Source organism: Zonotrichia albicollis, chromosome 13 (genome assembly GCF_047830755.1).
Source record: "Zonotrichia albicollis isolate bZonAlb1 chromosome 13, bZonAlb1.hap1, whole genome shotgun sequence".
Lineage (NCBI taxonomy): Eukaryota > Metazoa > Chordata > Aves > Passeriformes > Passerellidae > Zonotrichia > Zonotrichia albicollis.
Genome location: NC_133831.1, coordinates 16,654,051 through 16,676,374, shown reverse-complemented (window position 1 = coordinate 16,676,374; position 22,324 = coordinate 16,654,051).

Sequence of the window (22,324 nt, the reverse complement as noted above, 5' to 3'; positions counted from 1 at the left end):
AAAGTAACTTTCATGCATCTTTGTAATCTAATCCACCTCTATATCCTTTTCACCTCAGTATTTTTATTTCTCATTTTCAGAATGCACCTCCAGAAGAAGAGGGGGGGATGGAATTCTTAAACCAATTTCTGTGATTTGGAAGTAAATCACCAGGGCATGAAACCTGTAATTAGCTCTGGTGAACGTGCCTGTAAATCAGGCAACCGTACAACTGCACTTGGGCTCTCTGAGATGTGAGTTTCAGTGCAAGGGAAATATTCTCAGTTTCTTCTGGTGATTGCAGCCACTGAAGCACAGCCTCCTGAGGTGTTTGGTTTTGCATTAGGATCATCAGTTGGATTTCTGGTAGTGCTTGCATTCACCATTGTGACCCATCCCCTCCTTTCCTTTCCATATCTAGCTCAGATTTCACTCTGTGTGTGAGCAGAGGCTGGTGCTATCAGAAATTCCACATTATGGAATTCCACATATGACACAGCTCCACCTTCAACACAAGTATTGTCACACAGCTTAAGGGATGTGACTTTACTGCCACTCAACTTTGCCTCCTGCTGAGAACCAAAATTCGATAAGACAAAAATCCATGACAAATAGTAGAATAATATTTGAAATGTCTTTGAATAGGGCTCTCTGCATTCAAAATCACTTAAGTTTCTGCTTCTTTGTTACTCCTCCTGGAATAAAGCCCAGATTTCTCTGAGCATTGCCCCTGGATTCCAGACCTTTGTGGAGAACAGGGAAGGTTGGCTGAGGAAACTGCAACCACTTCAGAGGAATCAGACACAACCTTGCCTTTTAAAGCAGTTTATCCTAATGTATTTAGACAACTGCCAGGTCACTTGCAGGCCCACACAGTTTCACATTTTTTCCCAAGGAAGAAATTCAGTCAGAGGTTTTTCTCCAAGGGACTGACTGCATCTCACTCAACGCCTGTTTGGAATATGAGAAGATAAAACAAAAACATTTGCCCAGCATTTACAAGAGAAAAATTGCAAGAGAACTTTGTTATTAAAGAAATGCAAGTATTGGAAGGGGGAAAAAAAGGTTATATCTCTGCTGGACTGTAAATCCAAAGGGAGATAGGAAACTAGAAAATGCAATTGAAGGCTTTATATATAAGTTTAAGCATTTAACAGTGAGGGATCACCTTTCTGTAATGTTTGAAAACTGCACCATATCCTGTCTTAGTTCATAACTTGGAATGATTTGTCCAGGAACGCTTTGATTAACAACAACAGCAACAAAAAATTTAAAATATTTTGGCATTTTAACACACTTTCTGCCTTCCACTGGTTCAAAGGCTTTAAGAGCAGCATTAAAAACTCTCAAAATATCCCAGGCAGTTACAGTTTGCAGTGGGCTGTAGTGAGGCTCCAGTTACTGAGGAATCTAGCAAAGGTTTTCCTATCTAATTGTGTAACAGGCTGTGGGGAATGTCCACTCAGAGCCTAATTTTGATGGTACAGTCTCAATAATGGTAACAAGTGGAAGCATAAGGAACCTTTGATTGGTGTTGCACAGTTCTGAGTGTGGAAGACTTGGCCACCCAACAGAGCCAGCACAGCTGCACGGCCCCTTGGAAGGCAGCTCTGGCTCCATGGGGTGCTGACAGATGATGGCTCTGGGGCAAGGACACAGGAGAAACAAATCAGAAAAAGTGACTTTTTCTGGATGCAGCTCTGCAGAAATCTTCTCTGGTGAACAAAACCTGTTTGAGATATTCCCACCCCAGTCACGGGCCCATGGTCACTTCAGCACTGCTGCTCACTCCCTCTGCAGTCTGGCTTTACAAAAATCCAAAAGCCCAGCTCCTCTCTGCTGCTGAAAATGTCAAAAAAGCCTCAAAAAGCCAACTTGCCCAGCCCCGGTTTCGCTCTGTTATGTACCATTGTCCCTCAGACTCCTCTGTCCCCAAATGACTCCTCCTCCTCCCTTCCTGCCCTGGCTCCTGCCTGCTGCTCCCCTCAAAGGCACCCTCATCATCATCATCATCATCCCTCCTCCCTCAGCACATCCCGAGCTCCCTGTCAGCTACTGAGGCTGCACAGCAAGGCAGAAATACAAAATTCAAAGGATCAAAACTCAGTTCCAGTGGCCAATAAAATGTATAACTATATAATTACTCTATGACATCACTACAGGGCACAGGGAAGGTTGTTTACTTGGCTGAATTAGGTATTTCCCCACTTTAACATGTTTGCCTTTCTTTTAACTTCCTTTGTGTCTATTGAATTTTGTTGTTTTAGGGATAATTACAACACCCTCTTTTTTTTCTTTTACCCCCAAGTTACCAAAAATGTACTCTCAATTTCAAATCTACTTTAATTCAATGTTTCCATTAGGGAATATCCAGAGCTCCTTGCATTCTTCAACTGAATTCTGAAAAATAGCCAATTAAGAATTCTGCTATAAAAATTAGTGGCACTCATCTACAATTCTCAGCTTGATATCCCTGGTTAATTTTTTAACCTCCCAACAGCTGAATTCTAAAAAAATAACTTGAGACACAGGATATTTTTCACTCGCAGGTGGGTGACAGGAACCTGTTCCCAGGTGAAAAACACTGTCAGAATCAAGGACAGCTATACCTTCTCCCTCTATCATTTTTCTCTGTAGCAAGTAGTTTTCTGACTTGGACACCAACCCTCAGTTCTTCCCTTTCAAGTGCATTTTCCCACTGAGAGGGAGAGCCTTGGAGATCCATGGGTGTCGCAGACATCTTTTATGGAAAATCCTTTCCTAAGGGTTTTTCCTCCTGAGAAGCTGAGAGACCTCAGGAACAAAATGTAAACAATGGTTATCTGCTGCTGTGGAATGCAACAGGTGCATCTGTGATTGGATGTTTGTAATTAATGGCCAATCACAGTCAGCTGGCTCGGACAGAGAGCCGAGCCCCAAACCTTGGTTTTTATTCTTTGCTATTCTATTCTTAGCTAGCCTTCTGATGAAACCTTTCTTCTATTCTTTTAGTACAGTTTTAATGCAATATATATCATAAAATAATAAATCAGCCTTCTGAAACACGGAGTCAGATCCTCATCCCTTCCCTCACCCAAGAACCCCTGTGAGCACGGTCGCACCTGGGCATCTGCTGCTGCTCCTTGCCCGAGCTCTGCCTGTCCTGCTCCAGGGGCTCCAGGTGTGGGACATCAAACCCCATCTATTGGAATATGAATCCCAATATTACCAGGTAGATTGTGTCTGGGCCAGTCTGACCCTTGCTGCTGGGCCAAAGGCGGCAGCTGTGGTGTATCACCCCAGAGACACCTTTAGCTTGCTGGTGGTTGCAGCTAGGCAGCCGAACAAGTCCAGGCTTGTTAGGAACTCCTTTTACCTCAGGACGAAGGCTTCAGGCGAATGGTGAGGAGGAAAAGGAGATGGATTCTGCTGGAGGGTTATATCCAGAGTTTTATTCCATGGCCACAGAGGTCTGAATCTTGGCAACAGCTCCAACAGAATAGCGACCGCATCCAACACCTGCAGCTCCATGTGAGCCATGGAGGTGGAAGAAAAGGGAAGGCACCACAATGGCAGTTGCCCATCTAAGGCACGTTTTTGGGTCTAAATAAGTGGTAAGGGGAAAAAATAACCAACAGTTTTCCGCAGCTGTGGGAATGCAAACCCACCACCTCCAAATCAGCATTAGAATTTGGAGTCGTCCTGATGTGAAGCTCTTACAGAAGCTGAAGACCAATCTTATTCTCTAATATTTGCCCCTAGACCTAAGCACTGCTGTGGGAATAAAAATTGCTCTGAAAATTATAAAGTGAAAAGTGAGGATTTTTCCTAAATCCTTTTAATGACATCTGCATACACCTAGAATATAACTTTTATTTTTTTCTCTCATCTAGTCATTACATTAGTGGAAAGGTCTGTAAGATTATGGGGATAAGTCTTTTGGATTTGAGGGAGTTTTAGGGCTTTTACTTTTATTTTTCCTTGTGGATTTTGGCTGCTTTAGAAGGGACAGCCTGCTATAACAGGTGCACTGCAGACAGGTGCTGCATAAGGTTCCCTACATAACTCTGCCAATGCTTTTCAATCATGATCCACAACACCCCTGTTACTCCTGTGTGGGGCCTCCCCTCTGCTGCAATTGCCAAGGTTGTGAATTATGCCATCTTGTATTGATTTGGACAAATGTCCACTCCTGCCTAGGTCACACCACTGCTCCTGGCTGGCAGGCAGCACAAACCCAGCCTTGGAAAACCCAAACCCAGCCCTTACCCCACTGTGCTGCCTCTCCCACAGTTCTTCTTCTTGATTCAGGCACACATTATGTACCCTGGCTCCCATGCAGAAGATTTGTGGCAATTGCATGATGTATGAGGTGCCATTTGTAAAATATTATTTAGTGTAAAACATGATGTTTTTCCCGTTGATTTACAAGTTGGATTTATAAATCTGAACTTCTCACAGTTTGAGTTATATATCTCGCCTCTGATTTATAAAACTCACCAGTAAATCTTGAGCAGAAAGTTTTGATTCAGAAATCATTATTTTAAACATTAGATTTAGCTAAAACATTCAACTGCTTTATAAGTCATGAAATGGATTTACATGCACCAATCTGGATTTACAAATTTTACAGCAGATTTACAAATCACCCTGAGAAATTCCTAAATAAAATGCTTTGATTTATAAATCTTCACTTTCCACTTAGGATACAAGTGACTGATTTACTATTCTGAAGCTATACAATAATGATTTAGTCATAAAATCCTACTTTTACTTTAAGTTAAAGTTCTGATTTATAAATTGGTTTACTGCAATACAGACCACAAAAAAAAGTAAAATTGTTTGGTGCAGGACTACTTTGCAAACAGCCCCTGCACACATGAAAGGCAAGACATTTCTGAGAGGTCATAGGGAACCAACTGATCAGAGTTAGCAGCACGACAAAGAAACAGAAAAAAAAATTGGGATGAAGAAATTCTTTATTTCTCAGTAATAAGCCCAAGGTTTCGAGATAGAACATTTTGACTACTCTGTCAAAATCATTTCACAGTTCAAAAAGCTTCCTGTAACCCTGATCTCAAACCCCAACTACAGGAAAATAGTTTGTGTGCCTCCAACAACTCCAGGAGTTATGGGAAGTTCTATTGAATATCATGAGGAGATTCCCTAAACACTGCAGGAAATTTGTTCCTCTCAAGTGAACTTAATGTTTTCCAGCTTTTAGGATCAGATGTCATTTATTTGCACCATTCCAGCCCAGGTGCTTTCAAGTATTCAAAACTGAGTAGGAAAATAGGAAAGAATAAGAGTGAAGGAGACTTCTACAATTGCTTCACTCTTTGAGGGGCTACAAAAGCCCCTACAGGACCAACAGGGCATTTAAATATTTCAGAAACCTGATCAGGAGTTCATCATGAATACCTGTCAAGGATTCAGGTGGGATACTGGGTTCAGACAGAATTGTCACACAGCACAAACATAAAATGCAGCAGAACAGAAATTAAACAGTCCATTTTCCATAAGAGCCACATATCTTGGGAATGTTTTGGCAATATTTTTTTAGAAATGACTAATAGCAGGTTTCATCCAAAAAGCAACATTCAGAGTAACTATCTGGAATCCCCTGAAGAAAGCCAAGTATCCTGTCAAACTGTGGGACACAGTGCCAGCACCCAACCATGGCAGAAGTTCCACTCCATAAATCTTCAGGGGCTGTGAGCAGCCTGGAGAGCCCCATTGGTCTGAGGGGGATTTTCTTTATGCAGGCAGCTCTGACAGAGGCCATCAGCAACACTGATTCTGGGTGAAGTTCTCTTTAACACAACTGCAATGGTTCCATAATACAAACTTGCTGGAGCACAGGGTTAGAAATCATGACTATCAATTCATCCTCATTTCTAACATGGAATCACCAAGACCTAAATGTCCTTCCAGACATTTAGGCTCCTAACTTCTAAGGGAATTAAGGCATTTGCTTAACTCTGAGGTTCTGACCTCAAAAATGTCTTTAGATTGCCTCTTCCTGCCTTTTCTAGGAGTTTCCACCCCTGTACAAAGGGTCTGATCACAGCAGCAGTGCTGGGACCTGGAAAAACTGGGATTTTGGGGTACTGTGGGGAAAATACTGAACCTCTCCCTGCTCTCTCTCTCCTGCCCAGATAAATATCCAATATATGAAATGTACTTTTTCAGAGAGTGTTAAAATGATACAAGCAAACTGATGCTCTTTGTTAATCTTGAATGGCTCCTTATACAAAATAGCACGAGAGAAACTAAGAGCTTGCACTGTGTTCTCCTAATGACAGATACACTACTTACAGTGTTCAAAAATTATTTTCCATTTGTAAAATGGAGACTATATCCTTAAAGCACTCATATCTATAGATGAAAATGGAATATAAGAACAAGGTATTCTTTTATTACAAGATTATTATTAAATTCAAGTTTTCTGAAACTATTGCATGTGATTTTGCTGTCATATTTTTGGAGTAGAAGAAATATTTACACAGGATTGAATCCCTAGAACTTAAAAAATGAAATTAAGGTCTAATCCAAAGCCAAAGAGAGGAATGGCAGTGCTTTAGATTCCATCACCAAGCTCTACATCAGGCCTCTTCTTGCTGGTAAAGATCATATAGCTGGTACAAATTCCAGTAAGCTCAAATGCAGGTGAAAAATGATAATGTACATATAGACCATACTTGCTGCAGCTATAACCAAGTGAATTGCTCTAGAAGGGGTGACAAAAGAAACCACCCAAGTTTCATTTGTGATTTCATATCTGCAGTTTCTCCAGTCAGATTCTGGAAGGTGTGGGTAAGCCACCTCAAAGTGAGACCCAGTAGTGGGGAGGTACCTTTATGGTCAGATTTGCATTTAGCATTTCCCATGTTCTCTGTATTATTAGATAACTCATATTTCCTTATCAACCTTTCAAAAATCTTCCTCCATTCTGATATGTACCTATATATACACATATAAAAAAATATAATTATAATAGAATATATATTATATATATTATATATATATTATATATTCTAGATATTATATATATAATATAATATATAACATATAAAATATATTCTATCTATTATCTAGAATAGATTATATTATATATATTATATATAATATATACTATATTATCTATATTATATATTATATTATATATTATATAGTATATATATAATATATCTAATATATATATACACCTACCTTTCTAAATTCACTTGGAAATAATCAAAGAGGAACAGAACCACATGCAGGCCTAAATTCCCTTTGCTGCACAGCCTGACAGCTGTAGTTAAATTCCAGAATATTTGATTTTGATGTGGTGGCTTTGGTTCCCAGCCCAGTTGTGCTCTGGCATCAGCCCCTGACGTCACTGGGAGCTCTGCCTCCTTCCAGCATGGTTGAATGGCTCTCCCAGCCCAAAGCCAGATTCGTGGCTATGTTTGATTACTTGCATTTATTTTCTTGACAGGTAGCCTTTTGCTGTAATTACAGTAGTAAAATTTTTTACATCCATGCTAAGCAGTTTTAATGTTCTCAGCACAGGGCTGAGAACATGCACATGCTGAATAAGAGAGCTGCATAGGGCAAAGGAGAGCTTTAATGCTCTTCCTCCTTTTCAGTCTTCAGCGTGATTGACATCCATTCAGCCACAGATAAGAAAACTTGTAAGTTCACTGAATAAATCTCAGTAAAGTGCAGCAAAGGTATTTTGGTAAAAATGCCTCTGTGACTGAGATGTGCAGACATTCTCCAGAATCAACACATTTGTGTGAAGCACTCTGTGATAGTGTAAGACTGGAGAGATGTTTATCTAGGTTTGATAAGACTGAGAAGATCAGCAGGACACACAGGTAGCCCACACCCTGCCTACTCTTGCCTGTTTCCTCTGATGTGCTTTCCTCAGTGTTTCCCCCATTCTGTGTTTAAAACTCCTAAACGACAAAGCATCAGGTGAGATGATGAGCAAAGGTACTCAGAAGACTATTCTGCAGATTAGGAGCTTTTCCCCTGACACTCAGGCTAAAATTTCAATTTTTATTTATATTTTTTTTTAACACTCTTACTGTCTTTTCTTCCTGGTCTGTCTTTCTTTGTGCTATCTTAAATAATCCTTCTTTATCCTTCATGCCCAGTTCTCAGCCTGCTGAAGATGTTTTTGCCTCTGTGGCAACACAAAGCTGTCTAAAAGCCAGGAGAGGATTTTCCAGAGGAGAGCAGTCCCATGGTTGTCCTCCAGCCTTTTCCCCACCCTGTGGTGCAGAGGACCTGGCCACTGGGGCTGGGCTGTATCTGAAGTGCAGGGGAGCTGTGGATTGCTGGTTTGGGCTGTGCTGCACAACTGGGGTGTGTTTGAATTCAGCCTGGTCCTGCTTGTCCTGCCTCCCGTCCCCTCCAGCAGAGCTGCTCCCATTCTCCCCCTGGGAATTACCTTGCATTTGTCCCAGCTGACATTCCTTTCCTTATTTCCTTGGCATGTTTCTGATCTCAGTTCCCTTTCTATTATTTCGCTGCCCTCAGTGATATTTATAATGTCTCCAATTTAGTATCATCTGTGAATTTCATTAACCAGCTGTTTACCCTCCTCTTTCAGATCATTAACGAGGATGTTAAATAACACTGGACCTAATGCTATTCCCTGCATTGCATTAGTAGGAAACTTCCCTATGTTTGATCCATTGCCTTTTTTTGTTCTGCTCTGTGCAGCTCTCTGGCTCAGTGTTAACCCATATGCAGCATTCCTAGGAGCAAATGTGAATTAATTTCTCAGGTGAGATGATAAGCAAAGGTATCTCATGGCTCACCCCACCACAGTGTGTACCGAGCATTAGACATTGTGGGAATTTTATTTCTAGGAGGAAATCAAGCTTTTTTTCCTGCTAAGAAATGTTCTGTATAAGGCACAGTGCTCATGATAGCAGCAATGGAGGGAGCAAAGATGTTTTAGTGACTGCTATGCTCCTGTTACAATATTTTTTTTCTCAGCATTAATGCTGCTTTATCTACAGTCAGTGCATTTCCTTGCTTTCACATTTGCAAAAAGACACTATTTAAAAAAGACAGATTTTTGCATGGTTGTGTTTTAAGCTAGGAGTCTCCCACGCTGCAATCAAGGGTAATGGCAACTACTCACAGGTGTACATATATCACATAAACAAGTGAAACATTGATTGTAAGGGGTGCAGTGACAGTCCTCTATCCATAGCATAATCTTCTCAAGAGATATTTAATCAGATGATTATTTACATCTTAAAGACCAAGGAAAGGGAAAATGTTAACATCGAATTATGGGGAGGAATGATAAAGAAGATGCTATGCATGAAGTGCTCATCACAGAACTGATGAATAAAGGGTTTGCCTGAATATGCCTTAACACCACTGGTGCAATCTAAGCCCAGCCACTTGCATGATCCAAATCAGCAGAATCCACTGAAGCTGGTGGAGTTTAAGCAGTTCAAAACCCAGGAGAATGTGCCCTGACCGCTCTCTGAAGCTCTAGCAAATCTCATATTTTTTCCCTGTTTATTTTCTTACAACTTCTAAATAAACTTGTATGATACAGCATTATAAACTATGTTACAGAGAGTACAGAGTCAAATGTCACCTTCAGAGGCTTGTTATTTTGTGTATAAAATTCTCTGAGTTTAAACTGACTCTGGGTAGGGAGAGGGCACCGAGCTGAAATTTATTCTGCTAATTCTGAAATGGAAGAAGGCTTGCAAAAGCCAAAGAGGTTTCTAGCTGCGCATAAAAACATGTGGAGAGCTTATGGCATAAATTACAGTTACATCCTTTACACTAAGCTTGTTCTTTAGTAAGTACACATTTCCTACTGCAAGAGCCAGCTTTTCTTAGCTGAGTGGTTCAAGGAGTTTGCTGTGAGTACTTGGATTGTGAGGGGAAACTCAGAGCTGTTTGGAGCTCTGATCACATGAGAATAACCTCATGTTACAGGTGAGATTCTTCCCCTACCTCAGGAAATGTCACCAAAGAATAAAAAACATCTTGTTCATGCCTTGGTTTGGGAGCCACAGAAGGAATAAGAAAATGGAAAGCAGAGGAGGTCACTGTGCTGTCTGCAGCACACAAACCCTGGTGTCACTTTAACTCCAGAATGAACTACAACCTGCAGAATGAACTACAACCTTACATTCATGAACTCAGTTTGGAAACAGACCACAGGCCTGGGAAACTCCTAAGTGCCTAAAGATGAATGATTGGTGCCCATCAACTATTACTCTTATTTTATGGTGCTTTTTTGACAATAGGTTTTTGTAAGCAGGACAGCCCTGTAGGATTCAGAGCCCTGTTCTACACCAAAGTTAATGCTATGAATCCAAGCTTTGGGTCACTGTATTCTGATCATCCCCACTGCCAGGTACTGCAGACAAAACCCACAGCAGAAATTGTAAGATGCCTATCATTCACTTGAGTTAGTGGCTGCTTTGCTGCTTACCCACAATCTGCAGAGTGCACATCCTTATTGTCCATTAGACTTGTAAATTAAAGGCTGGAGTGGACTAGCTGGACGGGATTTACATAAAATCTCAATCAAATTCACGGCAGCATACCTTCCCCTTTGGTAATTAGATTCAGTGCCAGTTTTGGTTTTCTGAACCCAATAACCCATCTCTTTACTTTATGATATCTTAGCAATTTTCATTAGTAAGTGAATTTCTATGCATCACTTTTAAAAAGCACCAGCTGCACCAGTAAAAATGTGCATCCATTCACTGAACAGTCAAAAAATCCAAATGCATATTAATACATCTATACTCATTGAACACTCAAGCACATCTAAAGAGTTATCACATGTTCCTGATTTCCAATGCAATATCCCACTGGATGCTGATGAAAATACAATACAGTGGGTGCAAAACTGGTTGAAATCTATATCTTGATAGAAATTATCTGCGGTTCACTATGAAAACAAAAAGAGAGGCATCAAAGAGGTGGTCTAGACCAGGTACTATTTAGCACTTTCAGTCACCTTAATGATGAAATAAAAGGGTAAATTTGTAAAAGTTCTTGAAGAGATCAAATCAGAATGTCCCGCAATTATGTTAACCTACAGGAAGGGCCAGACAAATTACAAAAAGATCTGAAACTGTTTGGGCACTATAGAGAATGTTTAATGCCATACTCAGATGCCCGAAACACTACTACAAAAACACTACTACAAAAATACTACAATACTATAACACATGAATGAAGAAATTAGGAAATTCTTCCACTATATATATTGCTCTATATATATATTTGGAAGACCTCAGGTGATGCCAGTTTGAGTCACCTTTCTTCCACAAGGCTGTGATCCAAGTGCAGAAAATATAAGTCTAATGATAAATCAAGGAGCCATAGCCTAACAGGTTAATTAATCAGCATTATTAAGTCAGTGAAGAAAAGAATGAGGTGTGTTAGCCTGATAACAATTTGCAGTCACATTAAAGGCAGAAAAGAGGAGTGGATTCAAAGCTTTCAAAAGTCACAGTGAAAAGGACAAGAAATAAAAGGTTTAAATTACAAGCATAGTCAGACTGGATATCAAGAGAGAATTGCTGTGTGGCAAAAACAGCAGAGCAAAGGAAGAGATTTCCTGGACATATTTGTGCAGCTTCCAAAAACTGTGTTTTTAAACAAAAATGAGACAAGCATCTGCTGGGACTGACAGAGGAGTGATCAGTTACACCACCCCAGGGCAAGAGGATGGTCTTGATGCCTCCTAAGTGCCCTTCAAGTTTGCATGACTTAATTTAAAATCTCAGCTCTAATGTTTTCTAGGGAGGCCAGAAACACGAGAGTGCTTGTTTTGAGATGAAAAATACACAGCTTTCCAGTTGTTACTCCAAACCCAAGAAGAAATGTTAAGAGTTTACACTCACAATTCCTGCTCCTGAGCCTTCTTTTGCAAGACCATATGATTAAAAACCTTCCTGCACTGCAAGCTATTCCAACACCTCAGCTTCACTTCTTATTCCAGTTGCTGTATTTCTTTTGATACCTTGGAAAACATCAGCTCAGAAGTGTTGGTACCTCTCTGGCATGGCTGGCTGGATTCACAACCACACAGCTCAACCTTATATTAATGGTTCTTTGTAGGTGCCTGATTAGAGGGGATTGTCATTCAAATATTTACTCATTTCCATGCTTTCAACCAAATATTTCTAATAGAAATTCATGTCTCTTATCTCAAATTTGTAGATTAATTGTAAATTTCAACTGCTGGGCATTCCTGTAAGAACTTCTATTTCAGTGCAGGCTGAGGAGGGGTTTTTTTCCATTTAGGAAGATGATACCAGGCTGTTCCTTTTTCCAATAACACAACCATACCTTGGCTCCAATATGTGTAGCCTTTCCTGTACAACATTTCTTGTAGAAATGGGAGATTAATTCCCTATCACAGTAAAAAGTTCTCTGGTAATTTTTTAGGCTTAGTTCAACTAAAATTTCAAGTCTCCATGTAGTAAACTTCTTCATTTGATTCTCAGACTTCAGGGCACAGAGGCAATTTGATTTTCAACCTCCAGTGCAAAGGATTGATCCTTGAAGGCAAGGAATGATGGTTTAATCACACCAAAAGGATACAGCAATTAGAACTTGAACTACATCTGGACTTGCAACAAATGCTGGTGGAGAAATTTGTGAGCTCTATGTTATTCATCTATAGCATGTTCTCTCACTGTTATGAGCTGCAACAAGACCAACAGGCTGTGACAACAGGAATATTGATGACACTATTCTTACATCTAGAGGGGTTCAAACACACCATCATTATCTTGTATAGCAATCTTTTAATTATTGGAATAAAACTCAGTGAAAAGCAGCAACAATGCACTCATGGAAACAACCTTCACATTGCAGAATATTTGTGGGAAATAAAGCCTACCAAAATCTTATGTTAAGATAGTGGCAAGAAGAGAAAATGAGAGTTGGATAAAAGATGAATCAACCCCAGGGTCAAAACCAGAAGTAACACCTCTCCTATTCATTCTTCTTTTTTATTTAAACACAAAGACTTTGAGTCTTTCACCCTCCACCCTGAGTGCTGTGAAACTTTAGCAGAACTTGCTGGGGCTGGAGAAAAGATGGATGTCCTCTGCTAACCTGCAGGGGACAGAGCCCAAGGGGAGTCAGAGGGCCAAATACAGAAGCCTTTGAAGGGACAGACAAGTTCAGCTCATCTGGCAAACACACTGCTCTCCTTCACCACTGCCTTAATTTTTTAGGCTGTATGAGCTGGCAAAGAAAGGGTGCAAATGTCTTGACACAGCCTGAATCAGTTTTTCCACTGGAGATCCTGGAAGGGATCTGCCCTTGTTATCTACTGAAAAGTTGACAATGTAAAAAGAAAATCTAATTTTATCTCCACCATTAACTTTGAGGAATAACCACAGTTAGCAGAAGGATAACCTGGCTAACGGGGAGCAGCCTGAGGCACAGCAGCACTGCCTGGCCTGGGACTCCCACTCCTTCACGGATCAGCTTCAAAAAGGACACAGCACTGGGGCAAGAACTGATGGCAATGAGCAACTCCAGGCGTGCGACTGAAAGAAAAACAAGGCTGCACAGACATGCATGGGAAAACCTGATCCAAACTGTCATTACCAAACACCTCCCAATGTGGATAAGGCCCAGCTGTAGTGGGAAGATGACTTTCCTCTCTGGAGAGGAGCCAAGCTGGAGGAGGATGTGTCCCACCACCATTGCCTTGATGTTTGAGTTACTGCCAACTATGGAGGAGAGAATTCATCATCTGTCAGTGACCTCCAAGATCAGTCAAAGTTTTCATTGCTCAGAAAGGAAAAATCACACGAAAAGTAAAACATCTGTTAGGAGAACAAGCTGCATTTTATGGTGTTTGCTGTATGCAGCAACATGCCTGTAATCTCAGACCATATTTGCTGTGCCACAGTCACTTTCCACCTCTCCTCACTGCACAGCTCTGGTGCCCAAAGTCACCTTGCTGGAGCAAGTATTAATTTCTGTCAGTGGTGCTTTAAATGTTTGCAGAGACAGAGTTACCGAGACAGTGTGAGCAGAGTGTGGGTATGGCCAGAGCAGCTCCTGGCCTGCCTGTCCTTTGGAGCTCTGCCCCAGCTGCCTTCCCAGCAGCCACTGAGCCCTTCCTTACACATAGTCTGGAGTGTAAAGTCATAGTAGTATTCAAAAGGTTAAAGCAGAGTGAACTGTTAATTTTAATGCTTTCTCTAAGCTTCAGTTTTAATAAGCGAAAATGATGTTCTTATTTGCAGTAAAGTGGTGTTATAAAATTCTGTCTGTCAAGCTCATTTTAAAACCATGGAAATAAATGATCTGACAAAATCAGGCTATTAGACAAGTGAAGAAGAGTGATTTCCATAAAAGTAGAGGAGCTGTTCCTTAATTTCACACTTGGTAGTCTTTTGGGTCGACTAAATTTTTAAATAAGTGATAAAATTATATTAGCGCAATTGCATTTTTATAGATTTTTTTGGTCATTGTACTCTTTTTCAATTCTTTTATTTTAACTCAAGCCATTCTGCTGAAAGGTTACCTCTCAACTTATGTTACCTCATAACAGTTTCTGCTCACACAACAGAACTGTAGGTTCACAAATCTTTCATATAAAAGTATCCAGAATGACCACACTGACCCAAAAGTATTCTAAAGCGGGAAGATCATTTTATTGTAGTCACATCCTGCTGAAGTGCCGGCCCTGCACTCTGCATTTGACTCCTGCAGGAACAGATGTGAAGTACTCCAAAGTGTTTTGATTCCATAGATGAGCATTTTCTTTGGGAGCACACCACAATTTCCTTCATCTACACCACACAGTGTAAAAGCCAAACAAACAAGATCCTTTTCCCAGTCCAGGTGAGTGTGGCAGGGAGAGCCTTTATGGAAAGAGAAGTCACTGCTCACCACATCTGCCAATTAAGATTAGAGGGGCCTCAAAATGCATAGCTCAATGCTGAGAGATGCCAAAATCTGTTCAGGGGCTGGTGCCCCTCTGACACATTCCAGATGACAAGAGGGAAACTGCTCATACTCAACTTTCCCCTTCACTTGAGAAACAAGGGAAGTTTTCACATCCTCAACCCAAAGGAAGATTTCTGTTGTCCATTCTCCCAGCAGAGAATGAGCAGAGAGGAGCAAGGTTTCTCCTCACCTGAGCCCAAACTCCCATTTTGGGAGCACACCTGGCTGCATACAGGAATTTGGAAACGCTTCTAAACTCATTGCAAAAGTTGTGGCACAATTTTTTCCACATCTGGAAGTTTACTAGAAGCTTTTTTCTGACAAATCAAATCACACATTTCAAGACAGAAGCTAATTCTCTTCCTCACAGATTGAAATAATACCCTGATAATTATATTGCAGTAGAGAGGTCAATAGAGAAGGATTTTGACCTTTTACGAGGTCAATGACTCCTCATTTCCCATTGCTCAGTTTCATTTGTTTGTTGAGAGAGGAGATCCAATACATTGATACACAGGTTGTGACATGCTGTTTGAACATTAGCTTACTATAATTGGTCATGTCATCATGCATCATATTAACAATATACACAAAAGTGCCCTGAAACAATTGTCTTATAGATCCATCACATATCATAACAAAGCTTCTGGGACTGTTCTCCAGCAGCATCCAATTGTGATGCACATTCTACTTGAGCTCTGGACCCAAACATCACTGTCATCTTAACAGTGAAAGATGGATTAATAACTTCCTGCTGGCTTGCAAAACCTACATGCATGTAAAAGATGGCAGCACAAATTTATTGCCACTGAGCATGCTCAAAATAGAAAGTCTGTGGAAAAGCAAAAATTGTTTTGAGTGTGGTTTTCAAACCAACAGCTAAGAGCTGTTCTCTAAGTATGACAGTTCCTTAGCCCCGGCATTGCAGCCAGTTCTCCCAAAAAGTAGAACTAGAATATTTGACCTATCAGTTGAGACACTTGTGACCTCAAAATGCAACATGAAAAAAAGAAAATACCTTGGATTTAACTTCTGTGTCATAAATCATACAGAAAACATTTTTTTGCACAAACACCTTCTTTTGCCATCTTTTCATATATTTTAAGAGAAGTGCAAAATCAGGTTCACTCCACACACAGCAACCCAGCTATATTTCAGTCACATTTCAGTGTAATTAGGATGCCCACATCTACTAAGGTTTGAGATTTTCAGCTGAAAATCTACACATATTTTTCCCCTCCTATTTTCTTACAGCTATTTGTCAGTGAGAAACACCAATGATTTAACTCCTGATAGAGTAATGCAAACTCAATGCAATTCATCTGTTAAGCACAGAGGTTAAGCACAGAGAAAGGCCTTACAGTCAGAAATGCTTCTAACTATGGGGTTTGCAAACCAGAAACCTGATCAACTTGACCCACACTCAACAAGAAAGTAAATATAATTATCCTCTTTATAACCAGCATGAGCCATTGGCATGTAAATGCCATAATCCCCAGAGGAAGCACTTTGGAAGGACAAAGCCCCACAAACAGGGAGAATTCAAACAGAAGCACAGCTCTGAAGTAAATATGAGAGTTTTGCTCACTGCCATTCCAGAACTTGTTGCAGGAGGTGTCTGTGGGCAGCATGCACAGAGCCCAAGCTTCACATTGCTGCTGAAGATGTTTCTGATCCTGCAGGGTCTGCACTGCTCCTCCAGTGAGTCAGCACTGAGGGATTCCACCCCATTTGTGCAGCTGGGAGAACTGTTCTTCAGATAAGATGGAAAATGATGCAAATTTTAATAAACCATGCAGACAAAATTATTAACATTCCTACGGCCTGTTCCACATGTTATCTCAGCCTTTTAACTGAGCCCCAGCTGATCTGATCTGCCCCACTCCATGGCTGGAGCACAATGCAGAGGGTTTGGGGCTGGCTCTAGAGAAAGCCAGAGCTTTGTGCCTGTGGTGGTTTGACCAGGAAGGAGTGGGAATTCTGGGAAGCTGTGATCAAACCAATGAAGGTTTTGGGTTTGAGACTGGCACCCGGTGTAGCCAGTGGGGTTTGGACACACCTCCGAGAATACACAGGGGTTAAAAGCAGGGCACTGCCCTTGGCACGCTCTCTTGGGACGGCGCTGTGAAGAGGTCAGATCTCTCCCCCGTCCAGCCTTGCTGCTGGGCGGGGGAGGGCCAGCCATGCGGTAGGCCCGGGGCCTGGACAGAGATGGGAGGTGAGGGGCCTTCAAGGATGGAAGGGTGGAGGAGCCCCAAGAGACATCGAGACATCGGGCAGCCAGCCCCCCCCCCCCCCCCCCCCAGGAAGGAGAGAGAGGGAGAGTCGGCGGTGATAGCAGCCGGCCCAGGAAGAGAAAGGGGGGGGAAAAGGGTGCAGCCCGGCCGGCCGCAGCAGCAGCACGTGTGGGAGTATCATCTCGTCCCAGGACAGACAGAGACTGAAAACTTTTAACCCTTTCTTTCATGATTGGGGCCTTGCAAAAATGCTAATCCTCCTCGAAGCTGAATAAGAAGGGAGATAAGAGATGAGATGAGACAAGGACCTGGCCCGAAGAACGTGGAGATGATTTGGATGGGGAGAGAGGATTTGGAGTGGCTTTTTGGCTGGACTTTTCTTGTAGCCATAGACTCAGTTGTTCCTGTGACACAGACTGCATTTAGGGGGAGGCAGTGGCTCAAAACCAGGAGGGTTCATTCGTGAGGACCCCCCGGCCCCAGGGGGTTGGAAAAATATGGGGGGGACAGATGTCCCAAAAGCAGAGACTGTGCCTTTTTTGGAGTGAGACAAGGCATCCTTGAAAGACAACCCTAAAAGCAGCTCTGGCCATGTCTCAGTGGTGAGAGCACTGGGCATGGAAAGAAGATGTCACAAGCGGCAAAAGGACTTTTTTTCCGGGCGGTGCCGAAGTGACAAGGAAGTACACGAGGTTTCAGTGTGTTTCCAGGAGAAGCCTATGGAACAAGAAGGACTCCTTTCCTCTTCATGAACTGCAGTTTGAGTATACTACAGTGTCGTGCCGGGCTGGGCAGTTGGTGTTTTGGGAGAATGTATCGGATTGGGAAAGTCAGGGAGTGGGGAGGAGGAAAGTTTTTTTGTAAGGTTTTCAATTTCTTTTTTTCTTTTCCTGTAGTTTAAGTAATAAAGTGTTCTTAATGTTTAAGTTAGAGCCTGTTTTGCTTATTCCTGGTCACATCTCACAGCAGACACCAGGGTGGGGCATTTTCATGGGGGGCAGTGGCTCTGTGCCAGGCTCAAACCATGACATTAAACACAAGCAGCCTGGACTGTCCATGAGAGCGCCTCACTCCTCCTGAGCCTGGGGGAGCACTCATTCCCCTGTCCCTGATGCACTGAGCATCTCCTGGGGCTCCTGCAGCACTGATTTCATCACTGATTTCACTGAGGAGACTGCTGAACTGGGGAGCTTTATATTGGCAAAGATCACAGTAAACTGATGTATTACAAATTCAAAAAATGAACAATCCCTACTGACACTTCCTAAGCAGAACCTCAAAATGGTGGAGTTATCATCTTCCAAAGTCACTAACGCACTCTTTGAAAGATGTTTACAACAAAAACAAATTATTCTCAGACACCTTCTCCTGGTATTAACAAAGCTCTTATTGTTGTATTGTGTTAATAAATGATTTTGGTGACATTATATAAAGGTGTGAATCCACATCAGATTTTACTATTAACACATGATTAACAGCCACACCAGTATGGGCTAAAAGTATGTGGTATTTGCTTTTCCGATGTAGTCATCTTTCATATGAATCTCGTTTAAAATCTATTGGGAGATCTTTAACAAACAGGACCAAGTCCCCAGCCATATACCATGAGCACAGAGCAGTGTAGCTGTTAATAAGGGTATTCATCATGAGACAGCCTATTTTTGGCATTGTATATGACAGTCTCAGTAACTTACCATTGTCCCTTGAATGTGAACTTATCATTTAATTACACTCTGAGCGACTGCTTTCCCCTATCACCCAGCAAGTTAGTTAGCCGCACAGCAATTCTCCAGCTCACCCAAGTGTGATTGGATCAGTCTAAGGTGCACAACACATCTCTCAGTTCCTGGGAACCCGCTATGGAGCAGGCTGTTTATTTCCACCTTTCCTTCTTTTTTCCTGAACTTAAATATGCACTGTCAAATGCTCCAAGATTTTGAACAGATTAATACATTACTAAAAAAAAAAGCTGAATTTCAATTGATTATAAAATACCCAATGTTAAGCCAAATGGATATACAGAAACTCTGAGAAAAAGTATCAATAAAACCTTGGAAAGGAACAGATCAGTCATTGGCAAAGGTTTTATTGATTCATAATCAGTTTATTTTAATAAAAACAACAGGTGTCACTGAATAATTTAGGCAAATTTCATTTGCATTAAGAACACAGTTTGCAAAGGATGTGGGGTGCAAGAGGTTTTTTTTGTGTAGGAAGTTTGTGCTAAAACATATAATAAAACATATAATAATTGAGATATTTTAGTGACCCCAAGTTCCATTAAATGAGCATTTCTTTGTTTCTACTGATGCTTCATGCACTATTTCCAGCCAGCCACAGCTCTACCATGATGCAATCCTGTTTCATGGTGATATGAAGCAGCTGTAACATGACCAAGATAAAATGCCACATGATTTTTCTAACATCATACTACATTCCTTATAAATAATTATTATTTTTAGCTATTGTTCTCCTTACCTGGGAAGCCAAACCCACTGACATGCTTCCTGAAAGAGGCTCTCAGTCTTTCAGAGACAAAGACAAGAAAGGAGAGGGGGTGAAAAGGGGGTTTTGTCTCAGTTCCCCCATTCCTGTCAGAACCAACGCCCTGCACAAGCCTTAAACACGAACCCAAGCAGGTGCCCCAGACACCTGAGAGTTTGGTCAGTGCCAATAAAAGTCTGTATGCATTGTCTCTGCAGTACCTATTACATTCCCTCAGAGAGGCATTAAAATGCCAGCTACATTTAAACAAGTGAATGTCTGGCCCCTAATAAAACCCACATAATTTAATACTAATGAGTCTACCAATTATGACTTAGTCTCTGAACTTCCTTTCTGGAAAAAATCACTGGGAAGGTGGTTCAGGGGCAACTCCAGCAATTTCATCAGTGCCCAGGTACAGAGATCCCCCTTTGGTGCTGGCCATGGCATGAGCTGCTTTGGGGTGCAGAGGGGATGGGGAGAGGTGTGATTGCCTTCCTGTGACACTGAACAGGAGCTAAACAAGCTGGCTGATCCTCAGAGTAATCAGCTGCTTCCACATCTTAATCAGAGCACACAGCTGACTTTAATGGCAGCAGGAAAAAAAGGAGGAGACAGCTTTGTACCTACAGCTAAATAACTTGACCTTCTGTTGCTGTGTAAGGTTTCCCACTGGAGGAGTGCTGCAAATCCCATGTTCAGCAGAGTATCTTTCACATCTACAGGAACCACAGCTCTATGAGTGTTCCTGGAGATGCACACAGTGTGACTCCAACACCTACAGACTGCAAGGTGGAGACCTTCCACAAAACCACCTATTTGCTGCTCCTTGAGCCTGCATGCAGGCAAGGTTTTTTCTGTTTGGGGTTAAACTCCAGATTAGTTGGGCACAAGGTCTCTCTACAAAAGCAAGAAGCTCAGAAACAGCAGGAGGCACACAGCAAAATTTATGGGGCAGCTTGGCATGGCACTGCCTACAATAATTTCCCTTGTGCTGCCTGCAGCAGGATTGTCACCTTAGGTCTCTCATCCTTACTCATCTGCTAGAAGACTGCACCCATTCATCATCTATCCAGATTTAATTCAGTGATTACCATATGTTTAATTAATAGGCCCCGCTATGACAATAAACTCCATTTTGAACAGACTGTTGAACCCTGCAGAAGCTCTGGCTGGTGGAGAACAGACCCATCTGCCTCCTGAGCTTGTTCCTGCTGCAGCCCCACATGGCATCCAGCACAGTGTGACCACACACCTCTGCCTGTCCCCAGCCTCAAACACCACGTTCAGCCCCAGGTATGATCCCCCTGGAGCCCTGCAGGACCTTCTGGCTGCATGCTGCTGGTACACCTTTAATTCATGGTGTACCTTTAATTTCTGTGACATGCTGAGATAATACAGTGAAGAGTTCTTTAGAAATGCTATAAATAGCTTAAATAAATAGATATTCTCTGTGGTGGGTCCTCAGCTCCGGAACTGACTCTTGCCAGAAATCCATCAGAGCCTGAATCTGGCAAGCTCTTGCAGGAGATGCGAGACACATCTTTTTGCATTCCAACTCACTAAATGCAAGTGCCTGAGCAGTTCTGTGAAAAGGGAAAAGGAGAAAAAAGAAGAGAAAGAAAAAATAAAGAAAAAAAAAAAAAAAAGGAATGCCTGGAACCCAAGGGGTCACTCCCTGTGCCAGCTTGGAAGTCGTCTTCCATTAGCTCAGCACGTACTGGTTGTTGGAAAGGGCACATGGATACTGCAGCGCCTGTGCCTTATAAATACATACAGTAATTACAGCTAATTTCTAGGAGAAACAACCTCGTGATCCTTTGAGACACAGGGCTCGCTGATGCTGGGTGATACTGTCTTTGTTATTGCCAAACAACGTTACACACACTTTGCTGCCAAACACGTTAATTCCTCACCTCATCCCTCAGCGAGCCATGACTGCATCTTTAAAAAAGCTTGCTCTGGAAAGGTATGTGTTTGATAGTCAAACAAAACAGCCTCAAAATCACTTTAGGGCATTGCAGAAGTGGCTTCTATTCCCGGCCTCTGAAGTCAAATAACTGTCACAACTTTGTCTAAACTAACCAATGCCTAGGGTTTCAAGGTATTTAATTACATAATAAGTTATGGAAACACAGAGAATAAGTGGAAATGCTGCACGTTCAGAGTCAGACATTTTGTCTCAAAGTCTGGCATCCTCAGTTCACTTAGCAGAGAATCAAGATGAAGTCAAAATTAGTGTGGTTATATTATTTCTTTTTATAGCAGTTGCCTGAAAGTCCACAAATGCCAGCCCCACTAATGCACCGTCACTCAGTAACATCACCTATTTTATCCTTCAAGAAAATAGTTTTGTGTGCATTTCTGAACATCAAAAGCACAGACATCCACTGTTTTAAACTTTTTATGGTGTGACTATTTCTAGTCTCTCCTGCCAGGATGTTAGCACTGATAGTTTTACATGGCCACGTATATATTATTTATTGCACAAAGCACGTATTTTTATTTTGGCCACAGAGTGTTTGTTTAAAAAAAGGCAGAGTTTTACCTTCTTGGTTGTTACAATTCCCTCACCTCTTGTCTTTCTAACCATGCTGCAAGTCTGTCAAGAAAAGCTCCCAAATAAATTTAGCAATGTGATTATTACAAATAAGCCACACTGGCATTTGGGTGGGAAG